The 19697-nt window shown below is 44.0% G+C and overlaps 1 protein-coding gene across 8 annotated transcripts in view; it reads right to left on the bottom strand.

The window, feature by feature from the left end:
* The window catches only part of ctif (CBP80/20-dependent translation initiation factor), a 316523-nt gene extending 297399 nt beyond the window's left edge, over positions 1–19124 (bottom strand). For 4 of the 8 annotated variants that reach the window (XR_011353333.1, XM_069923855.1, XM_069923861.1 and 1 more), the window contains exon 1: positions 17798–17956. The gene's annotated coding sequence lies outside the window, so the exon portion shown is untranslated. The other 4 variants (XM_069923859.1, XM_069923857.1, XM_069923856.1 and 1 more) reach the window with 3 other exon arrangements.
* Between the last annotated feature and the right edge of the window lie 573 nt (positions 19125–19697).

Below are 19697 nucleotides of genomic sequence, written 5' to 3'. Positions count from 1 at the left end.
CCCAGCAAGTTTAGTAATTTGCCCTGATCTGTGAGTAAATCAGCAGACATACATGACTAATATCACCAAAGTCCTACATTTGAAGCAGAACTTCCACTATTTTATTGCAAATGTTCTACAGCTGTCCATGGTGAAAGATGGCAGGGTAACCAGCTACTCTAACCAATTCAAAAAGCCAGGATATGGTTCATTTTAATTTTATGTGAAAGCAGGTCAAATCTGCAGGCTTCCATATTGAACAAAATCACATTTCAAAGGAATAATCTATACAAAGTACAGGTTAAGGTTGCCAAGCCAAAACAGTCCACCTGGGATAAGTGACACCAGAGAACAAGTAATGAAATAGCAATTAAAAGGATAAGAAAATTCATTGCCTTAAAGATGGAATAGAACAACTTCTTCCTGTGGCAACATTGTTAAACCACATTCAACTTTTAGAATGATCTTACAGATCCATCCTCTGGGGACAGCAAGAAAAATAACTACATAAATTTTAATGTTCTATGCTGTGTTAAATCATTTTAATACTATGTTCTGTACATTTTTATTGTTTAAAAAAGGGACAAGTCAACAATTTGGGGGTCCTCCCTGGCCACAGGAGTGGCACAGAAGGATTGAAGAATGGCAAATGTAGTTCCCCTTGCACGAGTAATTGGGAGGATACAGGGAATTATAAACCAGTGAGTCTTGCATCAGTGGTGGGAACATTGGAGAGGATTCTTCAGGACAAGACTTCAATCATTTGGAGAACCATAGTCTTATTAAGGATAATTAGCAAGGCTTTGCAAGGGGCAGGTCATGCTTCATGAGCCCAACTGCATTTTATTTGAGGAGGTGATAAAAAGAATTTCACGAAGGGTGCTGGATGTGGTGTACGTGGATTGCAAAGGTTCCCCATGCTAAACTCCTGCAGAAAATCATGAGGCATTTGATCAATGGAAACAGTTATATATAGGTTTAGAATTGGCTTACACATAGAAGGCAGAGGCTCATAGTAGATGGAGCATGTTCTACCAGGAGATTGGTAACAGGTGATGTGCAGGAATCTATTTTAGGACCTCTGCTCTTTGTGATTTTATAAATGAATCGGACAAAGAAGTGGAGGGGTGGATCAGTAAGTTTGCAGATGACACAAAAAGTTGGAAGTGTTGCAGATAGTGTAATAGGTTGTTGTAGGTTATAACAGGATATAGACAGGATACAAAGTTGGGCAAAGAAGTGGCAGATAAAGCTCAATCTGGAAAAGTGTGTCATGATATACCTTGGAAGATCTAACCTGAACACAGAGTTGGTGGTTAATGGCAGGAATCTTATCAGTATGGAAGATCAGAGTCAACTTGGGAGTCCATATTCATAGGTGCCTTAAGGTTGCTGCGAAGAAGATAGGAGGCTAAGAAGGCATTTGTTAGTCAGGGTATTGAGTTCAAGAGCCACAAGGTAATGTTGCAGATCTATAAAAATCTGGTTAGACCACTTGCAGTATTGTGTTCCATTCTGGTCAACTCATTACAGCAAATATATAGAAGTTTCAGAAAGGATGCAATACAGAGAAGAGTTGGAGAAACTCAGCAGACCATGTAGCAGTAAAAGGTAACCAACTTTTAAGACTTGAGCCCTTCATCAGGATTTAGGAAAAACTGGAATAAAATGATGTCGAGGGGAAGTGGAAGGAGCACAGAACAACAGGTAAGAGGCAATAGGTGAGAGGGAAGAGAAAAAAAGCTGAAATGTGATGGGGGAAAGAGACTAGAGGGCTAAGAAGGGAAACACTCTGATAGGAGATGAAAAGGAGACTGACGAATAGGGAAAGAGACTATGGGAAGGGTTAATGGAAATTGGAGGTCAATATTAATGCCATCTGGTTGGACACAGGTGCTATTCCTCCAATTTGCAAGTTGAAGAAGTTGATGTCTTCCATCCTGGCAGTCTTCAAACAGATGACAATGTGTTATTCTTCCAATTTGCAGGTTTGGTAGGCCATGGACAGAGAGGTCAGTACAGCAGGCCATGGACAGACAGGTCAGTACAGCAGGCCATGGACAGACAGGTCAGTACAGTAGGCCATGGACAGACAGGTCAGTACAGTAGGCCATGGACAGACAGGTCAGTACAGTAGGCCATGGACAGACAGGTCAGTACAGTAGGGGAATAGAAAGTGCAAGACACATGTGGCTAGCCACCAGGAGAGCCTAGCTGTTGTGGCAGATATAGGTAGCAAAATTCCTGAATGAACATTTAATCATTAGAAAGCAGGTTAGCCATGGTGTATTGCAATATTCAATTATGGGAGCAACTGAGCCATGAATGAGAGTTCGTCAGTAGCAATAACAATTGACATCAGCAGGTGCTGAGAAGGTCAAAATAGCCTTTATGATGGCTGAAATAGGAGATTAAAACTCCTCTCAATCGCCATGAAGAGAGAAGTCAATTATTATGGAACAGAATTAGTTTGAATGCCAAAAATCACCCACTTAAGTCTTTCATATATTAACATAACATAACAATTTACAGCACGGAAACAGGCCATTGGGCCCTTCTAGTCCGCACCGAACCAAACACCCCTCTCTAGTCCCACCTCCCTGCACAATGCCCATAACCCTCCATCATCTTCTCATCCATATACCTGTCCAACCTTTTCTTAAATAATACAATTGACTCCGCCGCCACTATTTCTCCCGGAAGCTCATTCCACACGGCTACCACTCTCTGAGTAAAGAAGTTCCCCCTCATGTTACCTCTAAACCTCTGCCCATTAATTCTAATCTGTCCAATCTCTCCCTATACTCTAGATGCTTAAACCCAGGCAACATTCTGGTAAACCTTCTCTGCACTCTCTCCACTCTGTTTATATCCTTCCTATAATTAGGCGACCAGAACTGCACACAGAACTCCAAATTAGGCCGCACCAACGTCTTATACAGTCTCAACATCACCTCCCAACTCCTATATTCCATGCAATGATTGATAAAGGCCAGCATCCTAAAAGCCTTCTTCACCACCCTATTCACGTGAGTTTCTACCTTCAGGGAACGATGTACCGTTACTCCTAAATCTTTCTGCTCTTCTGTATTCCTCAATGCTCTCCCATTTACCACGTATGTCCTATTCTGATTCTTCTTACCAAAATGAAGCACCTCACACTTATCAGCATTAAATTCCATCTGCCATTTTTCAGCCCACTTTTCTAAGCAGCCCAAATCCCTCTGCAATCCTTGAAAACCTTCTTCATTATCCACTATTCCACCTATCTTAGTATCGTCTGCATATTTACTAATCCAATTCACCACCCCATCATCTAGATCATTAATGTATATAACGAACAACAATGGGCCCAATACAGATCCTTGAGGCACACCACTGGTCACCGGCCTCCAACCTGACAGACAATTTTCCACTACCACTCTCTGGCCTCTCCCTTTCAGCCAATGTTCAATCCATTTGACTATCTCAAAATTTATACCTAAAGAATGCACCTTCTTAACTAACCTTCCATGTGGTACCTTACTGAAGTCCATATAGACAACATCCACTGCGCTACCCTCATCCACATTCCTAGTCACCTCTTCAAAAAATTCAATCAGATTGGTCAAACATGACCTTCCTCCCACAAATCCATGTTGAGTGCTCCTGATCAGACCCTGTCTATCCAGATGTTTATAAGTACTATCTCTAAGAATTTTCTCCATTAATTTACCTACCACAGACGTCAAACTTACAGGCCGATAGTTGCCAGGCTTCCTCCTTGAACCCTTTTTAAATAACGGAACCACATGCGCAATGCACCAATCCTCCGGCACTATCCCCATATCTAATGACATTTGGAAAATTACCGCCAGAGCCTCTGCTATTTCCTCCTTCACTTCTCTCAATGTCCTGGGGAAGATCCCGTCTGGTCCCGGAGACTTATCCACCTTTATATTCTTCAAAAGCCCTAAAACTACATCTTTTGTAATCTCTATATTCCCCATATTTACCCAATTTGCTTTTTTTATCTCACATTTCCCAATATCCTTCTCCTTAGTGAATACCAAAGAAAAGAAACTGTTGAATATCTCCCCCATTTCTCTAGGCTCCACACACAGTTTTCCGCTCTGATTCTCTAAGGGACCAATTTTGTCTCTAGCTTTCCTTTTACCATTAACATATTTGTAGAACTCTTTTGGATTAGTTTTCACCCTGCTTGCCATAGTTTCCTCGTACCTTCTTTTAGCTTTCCTAATTCCTCTCTTAAGATTCCTCTTACATTCAATGTATCTTTCAAACATCCCCTTAACTCCATGCTTATTATATCTAATCTATGCCTCCCTTTTTCTTCGAACCAAGTTTCCAATATTCCTTGAAAACCACGGCTCTCTCAAACCTTTTGCCCCTCCTTTTAACCTAACAGGAACATAAAGCTTTTGCACTCTCAAAATCTGATCTTTAAAAGACTTCCATCTCTCTACTACATCCTGCCCATAAAACAAATTGTCCCAATCCACACCTGATTGAACTGTCAAATAATTTAGGAACAAAGAAAACAAAGTGGGTGACAAGGAAAATTTGGGATTCATCAGCATGCATGAGGAAATTAATGCTACCTGCAATGAAGATGGAAATAATAAAAGGGTCAAAGATAATTGCATCTTGGAATCTAATGTTGGCGTAAGGGAGGTAACTATAGGCCAGTTAGCTTCACATTTGTAGTCAGGAAAATGCTTGAAGCGATCATTAAGAAAAAAGTGAGATAGCTTGCTAGAAACTACTCAACTAGGCAAATGCAGCATGGATTCAGGAAGCACAGGTCACATATGAAAAAAAATTCCTAGAAGATAAAATGAGTGCATACATAGATTTCCAGAAGGCAATCAATATGGGGCTACATAAAAGAAAAGGACGTTTGGATTTGGAGGTAATGTATTAGAATAGCTAGAGCACACATGTCAAACTCTGGCCCGCGATATAATTATATTTGGCCCGCAAGATCATATCAAAAATGTATTAGAGGTGGCCCGCTGGCCGCCGCGCCAGTATAGCGCATGCACAGTAACCGCTGTGTCCCAGGGTGAGAGAGAGAGAGAGAAAAATCCTGGTCCTTGAAAAGTAGTGGTGGGTGGTTTTATAAACATGCTGTCATGTCCCCCCGCCCACCCCCCCCACCGCCTGGCCGGTGTCAGGGGAAGCCAAGGCCGCTTCCCAGCACCCGGAACCCCAGTGGCACAGCGTTTCTTGGAGCTGCAGATGGAGTCGGGACGCTGGAGGGAAGATTGGGGCTCCCCGCCGGGCGATGGGGGCGCCAGCCGACAGCCGCCCTGCGCCTTCCCACCGGACCAGCGGCGGGTGCCCGGAGTACACGTGGAGAGCGATGCTGGTCGGGCAGGTACGGTGGAACCCCTCGCCAATCTCGGGAGTGGCGTGGGCTGGATCGGGATTAGCCGCGCTCACATGCTCCTCCACCGCTGACCACCGCTGACCAGTGCGGTCCTGAGCGCGGAGACTGCCCTGGAAAGGTCCTGGGACACCGGCACAGAAAGAAAAGGGGGTCCGGGAGAAACTCAGCAGGTCAAGGGGGGTCCGGGAGAAACTCAGCAGGTCAAGGGGGGTCCGGGAGAAACTCAGCAGGTCAAGGGGGGTCCGGGAGAAACTCAGCAGGTCAAGGGGGGTCCGGGAGAAACTCAGCAGGTCAAGGGGGGTCCGGGAGAAACTCAGCAGGTCAAGGGGGGTCCGGGAGAAACTCAGCAGGTCAAGGGGGGTCCGGGAGAAACTCAGCAGGTCAAGGGGGGTCCGGGAGAAACTCAGCAGGTCAAGGGGGGTCCGGGAGAAACTCAGCAGGTCAAGGGGGGTCCGGGAGAAACTCAGCAGGTCAAGGGGGGTCCGGGAGAAACTCAGCAGGTCAAGGGGGGTCCGGCAGAAACTCAGCAGGTCAAGGGGGGGGTCCGGCAGAAACTCAGCAGGTCAAGGGGGGTCCGGGAGAAACTCAGCAGGTCAAGGGGGATCTGGCAGAAACTCAGGGGGGGCCTGACCTCGCCAGGACCATTGCCCACTCCCCGTCCCTGCCGCAGGCCGACCCGCGACTCACGATGACGGGGCCGCTGATCCGCCGAGATGCCGCCCTGCAGCGAGAGCCGATGCCCCCGCACTGTCGTTGTCCAACCCGATCGCCCGCAAACCCCGCCCTCCCGCACACAGGCCTGAGTAAGGATTATGAACTTTAATCTCAGGATAAAACGATCTTCCAATAGTTTCATGTCACAGTGATAAATATATTCCTGGTTAAAAATGGTCCTGAACCTGGATACAAGCTCATTAGGCATAAAACTTGAAAAGTGTGTAAATCAAAGGATATCTGCACCAATGGAAAAAGGGCGTGGCAAATAACCCTGCTAGGGTTCATGCCCACAATCAGTCACCTATTTGATTGTTTCAGGAATCATGTTATTCTCCCACATTCTCAATAGCCCTCAGAATTTACTATTCGACAGCACACTAGCAACATTTGACAAATCCTCTATAGAGAAATATTATTTATTGAATATTTTATTTCTCATTTGTTAATGCTTCTGGAAAGATTTTATCCAAAACTATTATTAAACATTTATTTTAATAAGAAAAAGTTTAACATTACATATGTTGAAAGAAGAGAAAACATGCAGATGTTGTTGAAAATTTTCAATAAATATTTAGTTCGGCCCTCGACTTAGTCCAAGTTTTTAATTTTAGCCCTCCGTGAATTTGAGTTTGACACCCCTGAGCTAGAGGATAGGTTAAACAATAGAAGGCAGAAAGTTACAATAAATTGGTTTCTCTGGTTAGCAATCCAGAGGTGGTGACCAGAGTGTTTACAAAATACATAAACAATTTTGAAGAGAAGACTGGATGCACTGTATCAAGCTTACTGATGGCACTAAATAAAGTAGAAAAATGAAATTGTGTCGTGGATGAGGAAAGCCTGCAAAGAGGTATAGATGGGTTAAGTGAGCAGGCACGTTCTGGCAGATGGATTGCAATGTAGGTAAATAAGAGGTCATCCACTTACTAGATCAGATAAATGAGGAGTGCTTGTGCATGAATTGCAAAAAGTTGGTTTGCAGGAGGAACAGATAATCAAGAAGGCAAAAGCAATTGCAAGAGGGATTGAAATTCGATGCATGGAGGTTCTGTTGCAACTGTACAGTGAATTTACTGGAGAGGCTGCACCTGGAGTACTGCATGCAGTTCTGGCATCCCAACACAAGAAAGGATATACATATTGGTTTTGGAGGTAGTACAAGGAAAGTTCACCAGGTGGATTCCAAAGATGAGAGCAAGTCTGAGGAGAGATAGAGTCAAATCACCACGGACTATATTCACTGGAATTAGGAAGAATTAGAGAGGATATTATCGAAATACAAAATAATGAAAGGGATAGGCAAGGTAGCAACCGGAAAGCTGTTTACACTGGGAGGTGAAACTAGAACTCGGGGACATAGCCTCAAGATTAGGAATTAAATTTAAGATGGAGATGAGGAGTAATTACTTTTCCCACAGTGCACCAAGGCTGTGGAATTCTTTATTATAATTACCAAAGTGCTGTTTTCTTTGTTCTCATTCCATACCCCTCATTTTCAAATTCTTCCTGGCCATGTCTATTCCTATAATTTCAACAAATTCTTACTGATAATCAAGACCACCAGGCACAAGAGCAGAAATTGGCTATTCTGCCCACTGAGTCCACCTACCATTCAATCATGAGCTGATCCATTTTCCATCTTCAGCCCCTTCAATACCCTGGCTAATCAAGAACCTATCAAATCACTGCCTTAAATACAACCAATGCCGTAGCCTCCACAATGTGACAAAAAAAAAATCCCACAGATTTACCCCCTATGGCTAAAAATTACTCTACATCTCAGTTCTAAACCAGACACCCTTTCAATCCAGAAGTTGTACCCTGTTCCTCTTGTCCTAGACCCGCCCACCAAGAGAAACAGCCTTTCCTCATCTACTCTGTTCATTTCTTTCAACATTCAAAATGTTTCAATGAGATCCCCCTTCATAAGAGCAGGCCAAGATCTGTCAAATGTACCTCGTATGACAACCCTTTCATCCCTAGAATCATCCTTGTGTGCCTCCTCTGAACCCTCTCCAACATCAGCACATCCTTTCTTAAATGAGAAGTCCAAAACTCCTCACAATACTCCAAGTGGGGTCTCACTAGTGCCTGATAGAGCCTTAACATCACATCCCTGCTCTTCTATTCCTCTTGAAATAAATGCCAGCATTACATTTCCTTTCTTCATCAACCTGCACATTTATCTTCAGGCTATCCTGCACGAGGACTCCAACTCCCTTTCTACCTCCAAATTTTGAATTTTCTTGCCATCCAAATAATAGCCTCCTCTTTTCTTGTTGTACACTCTCCAAAAATGTATTTCATTTGCTATTCCTCTGCCCATTCTCTTGATCTGTCCAAATCCTTCTGCATCCTCAGAGTTTCCCCAACACTATCTGCTCTTCCTCCTACCTTCGTATCATCTGCAAACTTGGCCACAAAGCCATTCATTCCCTAATATAAATCATTAATATACTGTACAACCCAAGAAGTAGCCCCAACATCAACCTGTGGAGCATCACTAAGCAACTGGCAGGCAATCAGAATATGATCCCTGTATTGCAACTCTTTACTTCATGGCATTCAGCCAATGCTCTCCCCATACTCATGTTTCCTGTTATATCATGGGATCTTGCTTTGTTAAATGGCCTCATATGCAGTACTTTAAAGGCCTTCTGAGAAAATACAGAACATTCACTGCATCTCATGCTTGTCACTTCAAAATAATTCCAGTAGGTTTATCAAGCAAGATTTTCCTTTAGGCCAACACCAGCATGGTTTCCTTATCTTGTCATCACAGGATCACAAGTAGGCCCATTGGCTCATTGAGTCTGCTCCACCATTCTCATCATGAGATGATCCATCCTCTGACTCAGCCCCACACCCCAGCTTTCTCCCTGTAACCCTTGATGCCCTGACTAATCAAATAACTGTCAATCTCTGCCTCAATTATACTAAACAATTGCTTCTATAGCCACCTGTAGCAACAAATTTCACAGACTCATAACCCTCTGACTATAGAAATGTTTCCATATCTGCTTTAAATTGATACCCTTTTATGCTGAAGTTGTGCCCTATTGTCCCAGAGTCCCCCAACATGGAAAACATCCCTGCCACATCTGCTCTGCCCAGGTCTTTCAGCACTTGAAATGCCTTTCAACCCCCCCACCACCCTTTCTGTCATCATATATTGGCTTCATGAATGAAGATTTAGAAAGGGAGCTGTCCACATCTGCTGCAGGCTTGCTGGTGGCTGACAAGGCCAATGCAGGACAGACATGCCTAGCTGCAGTGGCTACAAGGGAAATTCTGTTCTGGGTTTGGTGCTGCTGTGTAACAGTTCTTCCTCCATCTCCTTTTGTCATCAAGGCCAGCGCTGTGTGCGTTCTTGAAGGAGGAGACAGGCTGGTGAACAGTATGTCACTAGGCCATGCAATTGGAGGCTACAGCAGACCACTGACAATGGTTAATGTGACAGGCATTAAGGGATTTCTTCAGAGAGTCCTTGTACCTCTTTTTTCGGAGTCCCTGTGTCACGGTGGCCAGTGGAGAGTTTGCCATATAGTACAATCTTGAGCAGATGATCCTCCATCCTAGAGATGTGCCTTGCCCAGTGTAGCAGAATCTTCAACAGCATGGTCTCAATACTAGTGTCTTTCTTCAGATGCTTGTTATTCCAGACTCTTTTGTTCAGCCTGCTGAATGTGTCATTTGCCTTTTCCAGTCTGTTGTCAACCTCTATCAATCTTGGTACCTGACAAGATAGTGCACCCAGGTAGCTGGACAGAGGCTGGTAGTCTTCCTGAGGTGTGGGCTGATTAAGAACTCGTCTTCTTCCAGCCCGAAGAGCTCGGCAGCCTTCACAAATCATGATGTTATACACTACAAGGCTGTCTCTGTAGAGGCAACAAGGACAACATCATTGGCAAAGAGTAGCTCTCAAATGAGTTCCTCCAATATCTTGGTGTGGGACTGTAGTCAGCCCAGGTTGAACAGACTGCCATCAGATGTAAACATCATCCTCATCATTTGAAGCATCGTGCTGAAGAAGATAGTGAAGAGAATAAGTGCAAGGACCCAGCCTTGCTTTACACAATTGCCTATTGAGAAAGTCTGAGAGGTCATTTTCTTTTGACTGACTTGGCTATGCTGATCTTCATGTAGCTGGCTGACCATGCTGAGGAACTGGGGGGGGGGGGGGGGGGGCGGTGGGGGAGAGAGATTCCCCGTCATTCCATGATTTTCCATAAACCTTTCCTTCTCAGTATCAAACTCTTTGGTAAGGTCGACAAACGTCACATACAGTCCCTGGTTCTGTTGGCTCTAAAGACACGCTGACTCTCTGGTTCTCCTGCAATGATGGACACCAGTCTGTTCAGGAGTACTCTTGCGGTGATTTTTCCTGCGACAGAGGGCAGAATTATCCCCCATTAGTTGGATCAGTCAGATATTTCTCCATTGTTCTTGTACAGGGTGATGAGTACTGCATCATGGAGATCCTGTGGTAGTTTGCCTTGTTCCCAGCAAGTAAACAAAGAGCTCATGGAGTTCCATGATTCCTAATCTCTGGTGGAATTCCATCAACTCCTGTTGCCTTACCACTTTTCAGCTACTTTAAGGCCTTGACAGTCTCTTCTAGGATTGGAATCTTGTCCAGTTCTTTTTTTTTTCCTCTGGCTATCCTGAAATACAATGAATTGCTGATTCTTGGGCCATGCAGTTTGTGCTGAAAAGAGTCTGAAAGTGTTTCGACCACCAGTTCTAGTTGGGACACCTTGTCTGTGTAGAGTACATGGACATCTGCACTGCGCAAGGGATTCTGGACCTGGTGTGAAGGGCCATATACCACCATCACGGCTTCATAAAACCGTCTGTAGTCACTGGTGTTTGCACAAAGCAGAGTACTCTCTGCGATGTTGGTCCACCACATGTTTTGAATCTCTCAAAACTTGCACTGGAGATTGCTGCATTACAAGGCAGAAGGCTGCTTTCTTACCAAGACAAGACGACTGAGCAAGGTGCACCTGGTGGGCAGATGTCATCTTCACCAATAATTCTTGGATCTCTTGGTTGAACCAGTCTTGGTGGAAAACCCCAGGATTTCTTCAGAGGTCTGCAGGATGGTAGTTTTTAAGATGTTCCCAAAGCACTGCTGGAGAGGGATCTGTGGGGAAACTATGGATCCTCAAGTCTCAACTGGAGATTCACCAGGAAGTAATCTTTCCCTTCAATTGATTGGAAATTGTCAACCTGGAAATTCTTCCTTGGAGCGCCATCTCTCTTTATCTTGGGCTTGAAGTGGAGACTGAGTATGCAGCAGATAAGACAATGGCTGGAACTCTGCACTATGCATCATTCAGGTAGTCCCAAAGGTCTTTCTTGCACATCAAGGTGTAGTCTACAAGGTGCCAGGTTGGCTTCAGACTCTTTCTGTTGGAAACTGGTGTTGGTGAGTTGCTGCACAGCACAAAACTCTAACAGAAGGCGCCTGTTGTCATTGCAACTTCCAACACCACGTTTGCCAAGTACTCCTTTCCGGGCATCTAGATCTTGGCCTACTCTGGCATTGCAGTTGCCGAGGATGATGACCTTGTCATCTGCAGGAATTTTCTGTATGAGGTTGCACAGATCAGTGTAAAATTTATCTTTTTCTGCAGGATCTGTTTGAACAGTTGGGGTTTACATGCTGCTTGGTTCAAAATGGGAGGCACATGGAAAAATGCAGTCAGAGTGACCCATTGGCAGGTTTACAACTGTGGAGGCAATGGAGTTCCTGACCATAAAACCAATGCCAAAAAGGCATCTCTCAGTCTCTGGCCTGCCTGACCAGTACACGGTGTAGCCGGTGCCATTTTCTTGAAGGCTGCCTTCCTCTGTGAAGCGGACTTCAGAAGCAGTGATGTCAATATTCAATCTTGAAAGTTCACTTGCAACTAGAGCGAAGCATTGTTCTGTGCTAACATTGTCTGTTATATCAAGCATGGTTCTGAAGTTCCAGTATGTGAGCTTTAGTCCTTGTACACCATGTGAGGCAGGTGGGTACATTTATTTTTTTTTAAATGTTGTTTGACTGCATTTGAGGATGCCCATTGACCGCAGCTAGCCAACTGGGGATAAAATGAAAATGTGCTTTGGTTAGGTCCCTCTCCATGTGGAGAAAGCAGTGTTGTCCCTAGAGAAGGCTGCTTGGTCATTCAGGGTGCTGCTGAATGAGGTCATCACTCCGGGCTTGGCATCAGATGACCCATACACCCGAACTTACTGCAGCTTGCAGTGTCATCTTTCAACTGCTGTTTTTGTCCTTTCTTCCCCGCCCCCCAAAAAAATCACTGCAGGGCTTAATGAATGGCCAGGGAGGATGTCCTTTGAGCCTACACAATGGATTTTATTTTGGTGGAGTGCACTACTGGCCCCACCCTTTACACCTGGGGCTTATCTGCCAGGGAAGAGCAAGCTAGGACAGTGACAGCCAGGTCCTCGGGTGATAGATGTTATGTCAGAGTGTCCTTCTCCTAGATGGATGGCCTGACAAGGCTAACAAGCCCCATCTGCCCAGGTGTGAAATCAGAGTTGTCCTTCTCTTAAGCTGGCTGCCAACCAAGACTAACGAACCCAGCCTACCCATCTAGTTATACCAGTGGGCAATTGGTACTTCGGCACTCCAGTGAGTACAGTACAAGAGTCAATAAATGTTTCTCATATGCTAACCCTTTAATTCTGGTATCATTCTAGTAAATGTTCTCTGAACCCTCTTCAAAACCACCACGTCTTTTCTCAAATAAGGCGCCCAAAATTGAATCTATTGTTCAAGTGAGGTCTCACAGGCATTTTATAGTCTCAACATTACATTCCTGCTCTTACATGCTGTTCCTCACCACCTTAATCTGAAGGTTAACCTTTAGGGGATCCTGAACAAAGACTCCCAAGTCCCTTTGCACCCAGGAATTTTGTCTACTTCTACCAAAATGCATAACCATACACTTTCCAACATTGTATTTCATCTCCCACTTCTCTGCCCATTCTCCTTATTGAAGGATCTCTGCAACCTTTCTGTATAATCAGCACCACCTATTTTGGTATCATCTACAAATTTAGCCACAATGCCATTTATTCCATTATCCAAATAATTTATATACACACAACAAAAAGAAGCAGCCCCAATACCAATCCCTGCAGAACACCACAGGTAACCAAGAGCTAACCAGAATAGGATCCCTTTATTCCTACTTTGTTCCCTGCTGATCAGCCAAAGCTCTACCCATGGTCATATCCTTCCTGTAACATCTTGTTTAGCAGCCTCATGTGTTGAAGGCCTTTGGAAAGTCCAAATGTACTGCATCGACTGACTATCTTAGTGGTTCCCAAACTTTTTATTTCCACTCACATACCACTTTAAGAATTCCTTATCCCATAGGTGTTCTGTGATTAGTCAGAGATTGCTTAAGGTGATATGTGAGTGGAAAGAAAGTTTGAAAACCACTGTTTTATGTATACCTAATTGACTCGTTATGTGTACGGTTTCATAACTCCAAAGGAAATGGGCCAATTATCATTTTTAATCAAGCAAAATATTTCAGTAACGAGTCTAGAGCAGTGATTCTCAAGCTTCCCTTCCCACTCACATACTACCTTAAGCAATCCCCTACTAATCACAGAGAACCTATGGCATAGGGAATACTTAAAGTGGTATGAGTGGAAAAAGGTTGAGAACCATTGATCTCCTAAAAAAAATGCAATAGGTTTGTGTTGGATAAACAGGTTCAACAGATTCCAGGAACAGCAAGTCTCAACACAGGCTAGTTAAACAGCAATCTTGATTTACACACATTGGGGGATGGGGGGGGGGGGGGGGGCACGTCGCAACAGGGATTCCCTTCAACTTCTTGACACACTGCTAATGCCTTCCATAGCAAAGTCAAAAATAAACATTTCAATTGCTTTGTACTTGAGCTGTTTATGGGTTTTCTGTATATTCTGCTGCAATCCATATCCAAGTCAGAGCCATACAGGTCTATAGCAGAGAAATGGATGCTTTGGCCCACTGACTTTGGACTGACCATCAACCATTTATACTAATCTTGCAATTATCCCCTTTATTATTCTTCCACATTCCACCACTCATCAACACATGAAGGGCAAGTTACATTGGCCAATTAACATATCAACCCACATGTATTTGGGATGTGTGTGGAAAACAGAGCATGCTGAGGGAGCCTAAATGGTCAAAGAGAGAACACACAAACTCCATACATTCTGCAGCCAAAGTCAGGATTAAACATGGATCTCAGACATCATGGCAACAACTCGACAAACTACATCACTGATGCTTTGAATATGAAGTCACAGTTCTGGGGTTTTATCATGTGGACATTTAAGATTTTTTTCAGGTTGATGAGGTTCTCTTTTGACAGATGTGGTCTGATTTTGAGTATTTCCAGCAGGTTTTGATTTAAAGGAAAATAACTTCTCCTCTGCCTGCACCTCTCATCCAAAATTGTCATGTAAACTTCATTAACATTACAATGCCAAAGTTCATGAGAGCTTATTTTCATTTGAACACAAAAAAAATGACATTGCAAATAACATCATTTCTATGCAAAAGAAAATTGTTTTTTGCTAACTCACAGTTAACCATTTAAAATTCTTAACAAAAAGTTCTTGTTTCATTATCAAGAAACCCAAAACAATTAAAATATGATAATAAATACATGAGGAGATACAAGTCAGCATCTCCAATCAAATTGTAATGGGCAATAATGTACATGTGACTAGACTCCCAGGTTAGTTAAGGAATGAAAAATTAAACATAAAGTAAACAAATGAACAGGCACAAGATCAACTCTGTTATGAGCTAGCTGTCCAAATGTTAAACTGCAGGATGACATGATTGAGCTGCTCATACAATTTCTTTCTTTGGAGGGGGAGGACGTGGACCTGTCCTCGGGCCTGCGCAAAGGAGCTTTTAGGTGGAGTGCAGTGCGCGCAGTACTGGCCCCACCCTTTACACCCATGGTTTGTGTGCCGTGGCCAAGCAAGCTGGGACATGGCAGCGAGGTCCTTGGGTCGTAGGTTTTATATCGGAGTGGCCTTCTCCTATGCAGTTTTCTTACCCGGGCTGGAGGGGTCTGCTTCCCCTCTTAGGTCGGTCCATAGTGCCTGGATCGGGGCCGCTGCCGCCTACCCTCTGCCCGGACCAGGGCCGGGGCCGCCGCTGCTCTCCCTGTGCCCGGACCGGGGCCGCCGCCTCCCCCTTGCTCCTGCTAAATAGCAGGTTATAGAATTCTGTATTGCAGTGTCATCCAACTTTTAAGTACCTCTGGTGCTGCTCTTTTGATGTCCATAATGTAAAAACTGTCAAGTCTTCACATGGACCAGGCAGTAGTCACTTTTATCATTAGTGTCATGGACAACTTCATCTGCAACATTCTGATTGGTGAAGATTGGGCCCAAAGTCATTGAATACTGTCATTTCTAATAGGACACATGTAGAAAAAGTAAGAAGAATCTGCAGTATTGGTTGAAAGATTAGACTTTAAGCACATCATTTTCCAAATATTATGAGCATCGCTTTCCAGTGGTAAAATAATCTATAAGGCCACTCCCTAAATTATAGCCACACTTCATATCATGAAGGGTATGTTTGAAGAACTGGGTTTTATCTGGTCTTGGTCAAATTCCCTGCAGAGCTAGGTATTTTTATAATTGTTTATTACAACTGAAAGCCTTTCTGGACAATTTCAACTTTCAGTTAACCATTGTTGAAGGTCTGAGTCTTATCCCAGCAGAATTGTAGTTTTTAGTGAATCAAGCAGGTTTTTACAAAAGTCCAGCATTTTCCAGAATATGCTATTTATTCCAGATTTAATTAGCTGAAACTAAATTTCTCTAGCTGTCAAAAATGAGATTCAAACTTTGTTGGCTGGATCTTTCATCCAAGTTTCAAGTAGTGGGAGAGTATAGGGCCAGAGGGAATAGCCTCAAAATAAAAAAAAGTCCTCCCTTTAGTTCAGAGATGAGGAGAAACTCAAATTTAGACATACAGCACAATAACAGGCCCTTTCGGCCCATGAGCCCATGCCACCCAATTAACCTGCAACCTCCCGGTACATTTTGATGGGTGGGAGGAAACTAAAGTCGACGGGGAAATCCCTTTAGACATGGGAAGAACATACAAACTCCTTACAGACAGCATGGGATTCCAACCTCTGGTCCAAATTGCTGGTGGTATAACAGCGTGTGCTAATCATGACATTAACTGTGCCACCCCTGAAATATTTTTTTAGCCAGAGGGTAGTGAATCCATGGAATTTATTGCTACAGGCTGTAGTGAAGATTAAGACATTGGAATATATTTTTAAAAGAAAAACAGAATTTGACAGGTTCTTGATTAAGAAAGTCAAAGGTTATGGGGAGAAGGCAGGAAAAGGAAGAATACATCAGCCAAGATTTGAATAGTGGATTAAACTCAAAGGGTAGAGATGCCTAATGCAACTCTGATATTTAATAACTGCTCATTTAAATTTTGGGTTCAACTCCATTTTCTTGCCTAATTCAAGTAGAGAATTGCAAAGACGCATAATAGCTTACGATGAAATTCACATCATCTTGTTTGAAACTGCTTAATTCTCATCCTGAGGCTGGTCCCCTCTCCCACGATATTGTCTCCAAGTGCTTCATAGAAATGACCAAATGAGCACCAAAACTTGGATGCAAATCCAAGAGTGGAGGAACTGCACAGCAAATGAATGTGAGAAGAGGATCTTGACACTACTAACAATCAGCAAATTAAGGATCATTAAGTTAGCAGATACCACCAAAATTGGTGTTGTCGTGGTCATTTAAAAAATGTCCAAGGCTGCAACAGGATATCGATCGACTGTGAAAGAGGGCAAAGGAATGGCAGAAAGAATTTAAGCAGAAGTGCGAACTGATACATCCTAGGAAGCGGAACTGGGCCACGACACGGAAGAGTGTTGGGCAAGAAGGAACACAATTCCACCTATTCACCCTTGTTCTTGCCCCCTGCTTCTGACTCATTGGACACTCTGCCAAATCTCATCAGCACCTCCCAGTAACATCCAGAATACCCTTTAGCGGTGCCTTAGCAATTGGGCTGCACTGCAGAACTGGGAGATCACAGCACATACAACCAGAACTAAGTGCCTTCCCAATTTCTCCACACTCCATCCCTTGGTTCATATGTGTTCTCACCTCACTCCAACTCTGACACAAGAAAATTAGGCATCTGACCCTATTTATAGTTGGCTTTTCAATAAAATACAGTATCCAATTAAGACAGGGAATTGTACTTGTTAATAAGATGCTTAATTGTGGCAGAAACCCGTTAATTATAATCTTCTAATGACCGTTCTATGACCTGGTCTGAGAGCAAGGCATGTTAAGATATTCACACCTCGCTCCCCCATCACTTCCTGGCAAGACCCCCATTTGGAGCATTGCTTGTTCTGGAAGGGGGGTGATCAAGTCCAGTGGACTCCAGTTGCAGAGAGAGACTGGATACGTTGGAATGCTCTTACCTGAGCAAAAGAGGCCCCAGTGGAACACAGAATAATGAGGAACACAGGGTTGGGAAGTGTCAAACCAGAGATTTGGGGTGTTGCTGGATGACTTATCCCATGTCCTTATTCTACTACAAACAATGGACATTAAAAATAGACCACAGTAATTCCCCAACGCTCACATAAATCATTACTCATAGCATCTAACCTACTGCTTCTGAAAATCTTCAGCTGGATCTAGAGGGGGAAAAAAAAGAGAGGGGGGGGCGGTTATTTAATTATTTAAACTACGCTCGGAAAGGCCGTTGACCAGAGAAAGACCCGCGCGGGACCGGCCCCATGACAACGCGGGGCCTCCGGAGCGCTGCGGATTCTGGCCGGAAGGGGGAGTCTGCGTCACGTGGCAGCAGTGGGTCAAGGGGGCAGACGTCTCCTCCGCCCCCGCCCCGCCCTAACAGAATCGGAAGGCTGCACCTGGTCCTCTGCAGTCTTCGCCCGGCGGGCGATTGCAAATCCTGTTCTGGCTCGACCGCGGCGGGACGGGGGGGGCGGGGGAGCGACCGGGTGCAAGGACTCAGACAGACAGCCGCGCCCAATCCTTTTCAGGGCCGTTTGGCATTGCAATCCCAAGTGTTAAGAATAGTTGAGGTGCATTCCCCCCCCCCAAAATCTCAATTTTTCATTAATTAAAAAATAGTCGTTTCAAAATGACTGATATAAGGCAACCTTTAAGAAAACAGTATCAATCCAATACGCCCAGAGTTGCGGCGCATTTCAACTACTTTCTCACAGCAACCTTCCTTCTTTATCAACATGCAGATCAATATCCTGCCCATTGTTTTTGTCTCCGACGTTTCCATCTCCCTATTGTATCAATAACGAGACCCATTTTCCTTTGTCATACATCCCCCTAAACCCATTAGACTGGACAAGCAGGATTCTGATCAAATAAATTAGAGAGGCGTGACTTTAAAATGTACAAAGACACTGTATTGCCAGGCACTGACATCTAAAGAGGAGGAGGAGGGGGTGGGGGTGGGGGTGAGAGGGGAGGGGGGGGGGGTGGGGGAAAGAAAATCACTGCAATACGCAATATACAGACGTCCTGGTTTTAACAGCCAATAATCCCATCCATTGATCTTACTGAGGCAATTTGACCACGTCGGCCCGGATTGGCACGGAACTCCAAATAGGCACTAGACGTCATGTCTGGCTCATAACATGTCACCAAGATGCCATCAATCCTGGGCAACTTTTGTCACAAATTATAGCTTCCTAACACATCCAAAGTAACGGAATTTACCATCTCCAGAGTCAAAATGGGACCCTGCATCTCAAACTCCAATTTTAAGACACTGCAAGCTTAGAAAATACCTCTCAGGCCGATTTGGGAAGGAGTCCTGGCGATCACCTCGAGCTGAACACTTTTCCTTCTTGTTTCCCCTGAAAGGGAACGTCTCACCCTCCTGAAACCCAGGCTCAGGGGCTGATGACCAAGATCCTGCTGCTCGAAAGTCCACGCAGTGATGCGGGAATGTGACGTCACCCCGACACCCTCTTCTGGACATGGGCATTCAAGCATTCTGGGAACTGTAGTTCGCATTCGATACGCCAAGCCCACTGGTCCCATCCAAAAACGCCCAATGAACATTTCATGGGAACTTTTTCAGTGTTTGAGCTGCTCACTCTCAAAGCTCCTTGACTAAACCTCTCCATTTAGAACAACAAGTAGCAAGGCAAAAAAAAACAAACAAACAACAACAACAACGTTGGGCTTTCTAGCGAGAGATTGAAATGCATAGCTTATTGTGTTGAGATCCAGTAAGAAGTGTTTTTGAGTGCTAGCCAGGCAAGTCAACTCATGTTGTCTCTGTGTTTGGGAGGCTTTTTCAATATTTTATTTCAAGATAACAAATTTAAAAAAAAATAGTAATTAATTAAATGTCGATTGTACAAGGAAAAAAGAAAAAAACTACAAAAGAACCCCATCTCAACCCCCCTCCAAACCATCAACCTCTTATAACCCCACTAAAAATATACTAAACTACAAAAACTAATTTACTAAAATACATAATAGATATGAATATATATTAAATTGGATTGCTTTA

Source organism: Narcine bancroftii, chromosome 3 (genome assembly GCF_036971445.1).
Source record: "Narcine bancroftii isolate sNarBan1 chromosome 3, sNarBan1.hap1, whole genome shotgun sequence".
NCBI lineage: Eukaryota > Metazoa > Chordata > Chondrichthyes > Torpediniformes > Narcinidae > Narcine > Narcine bancroftii.
This window is presented reverse-complemented; position numbering and strand designations above follow the sequence as displayed.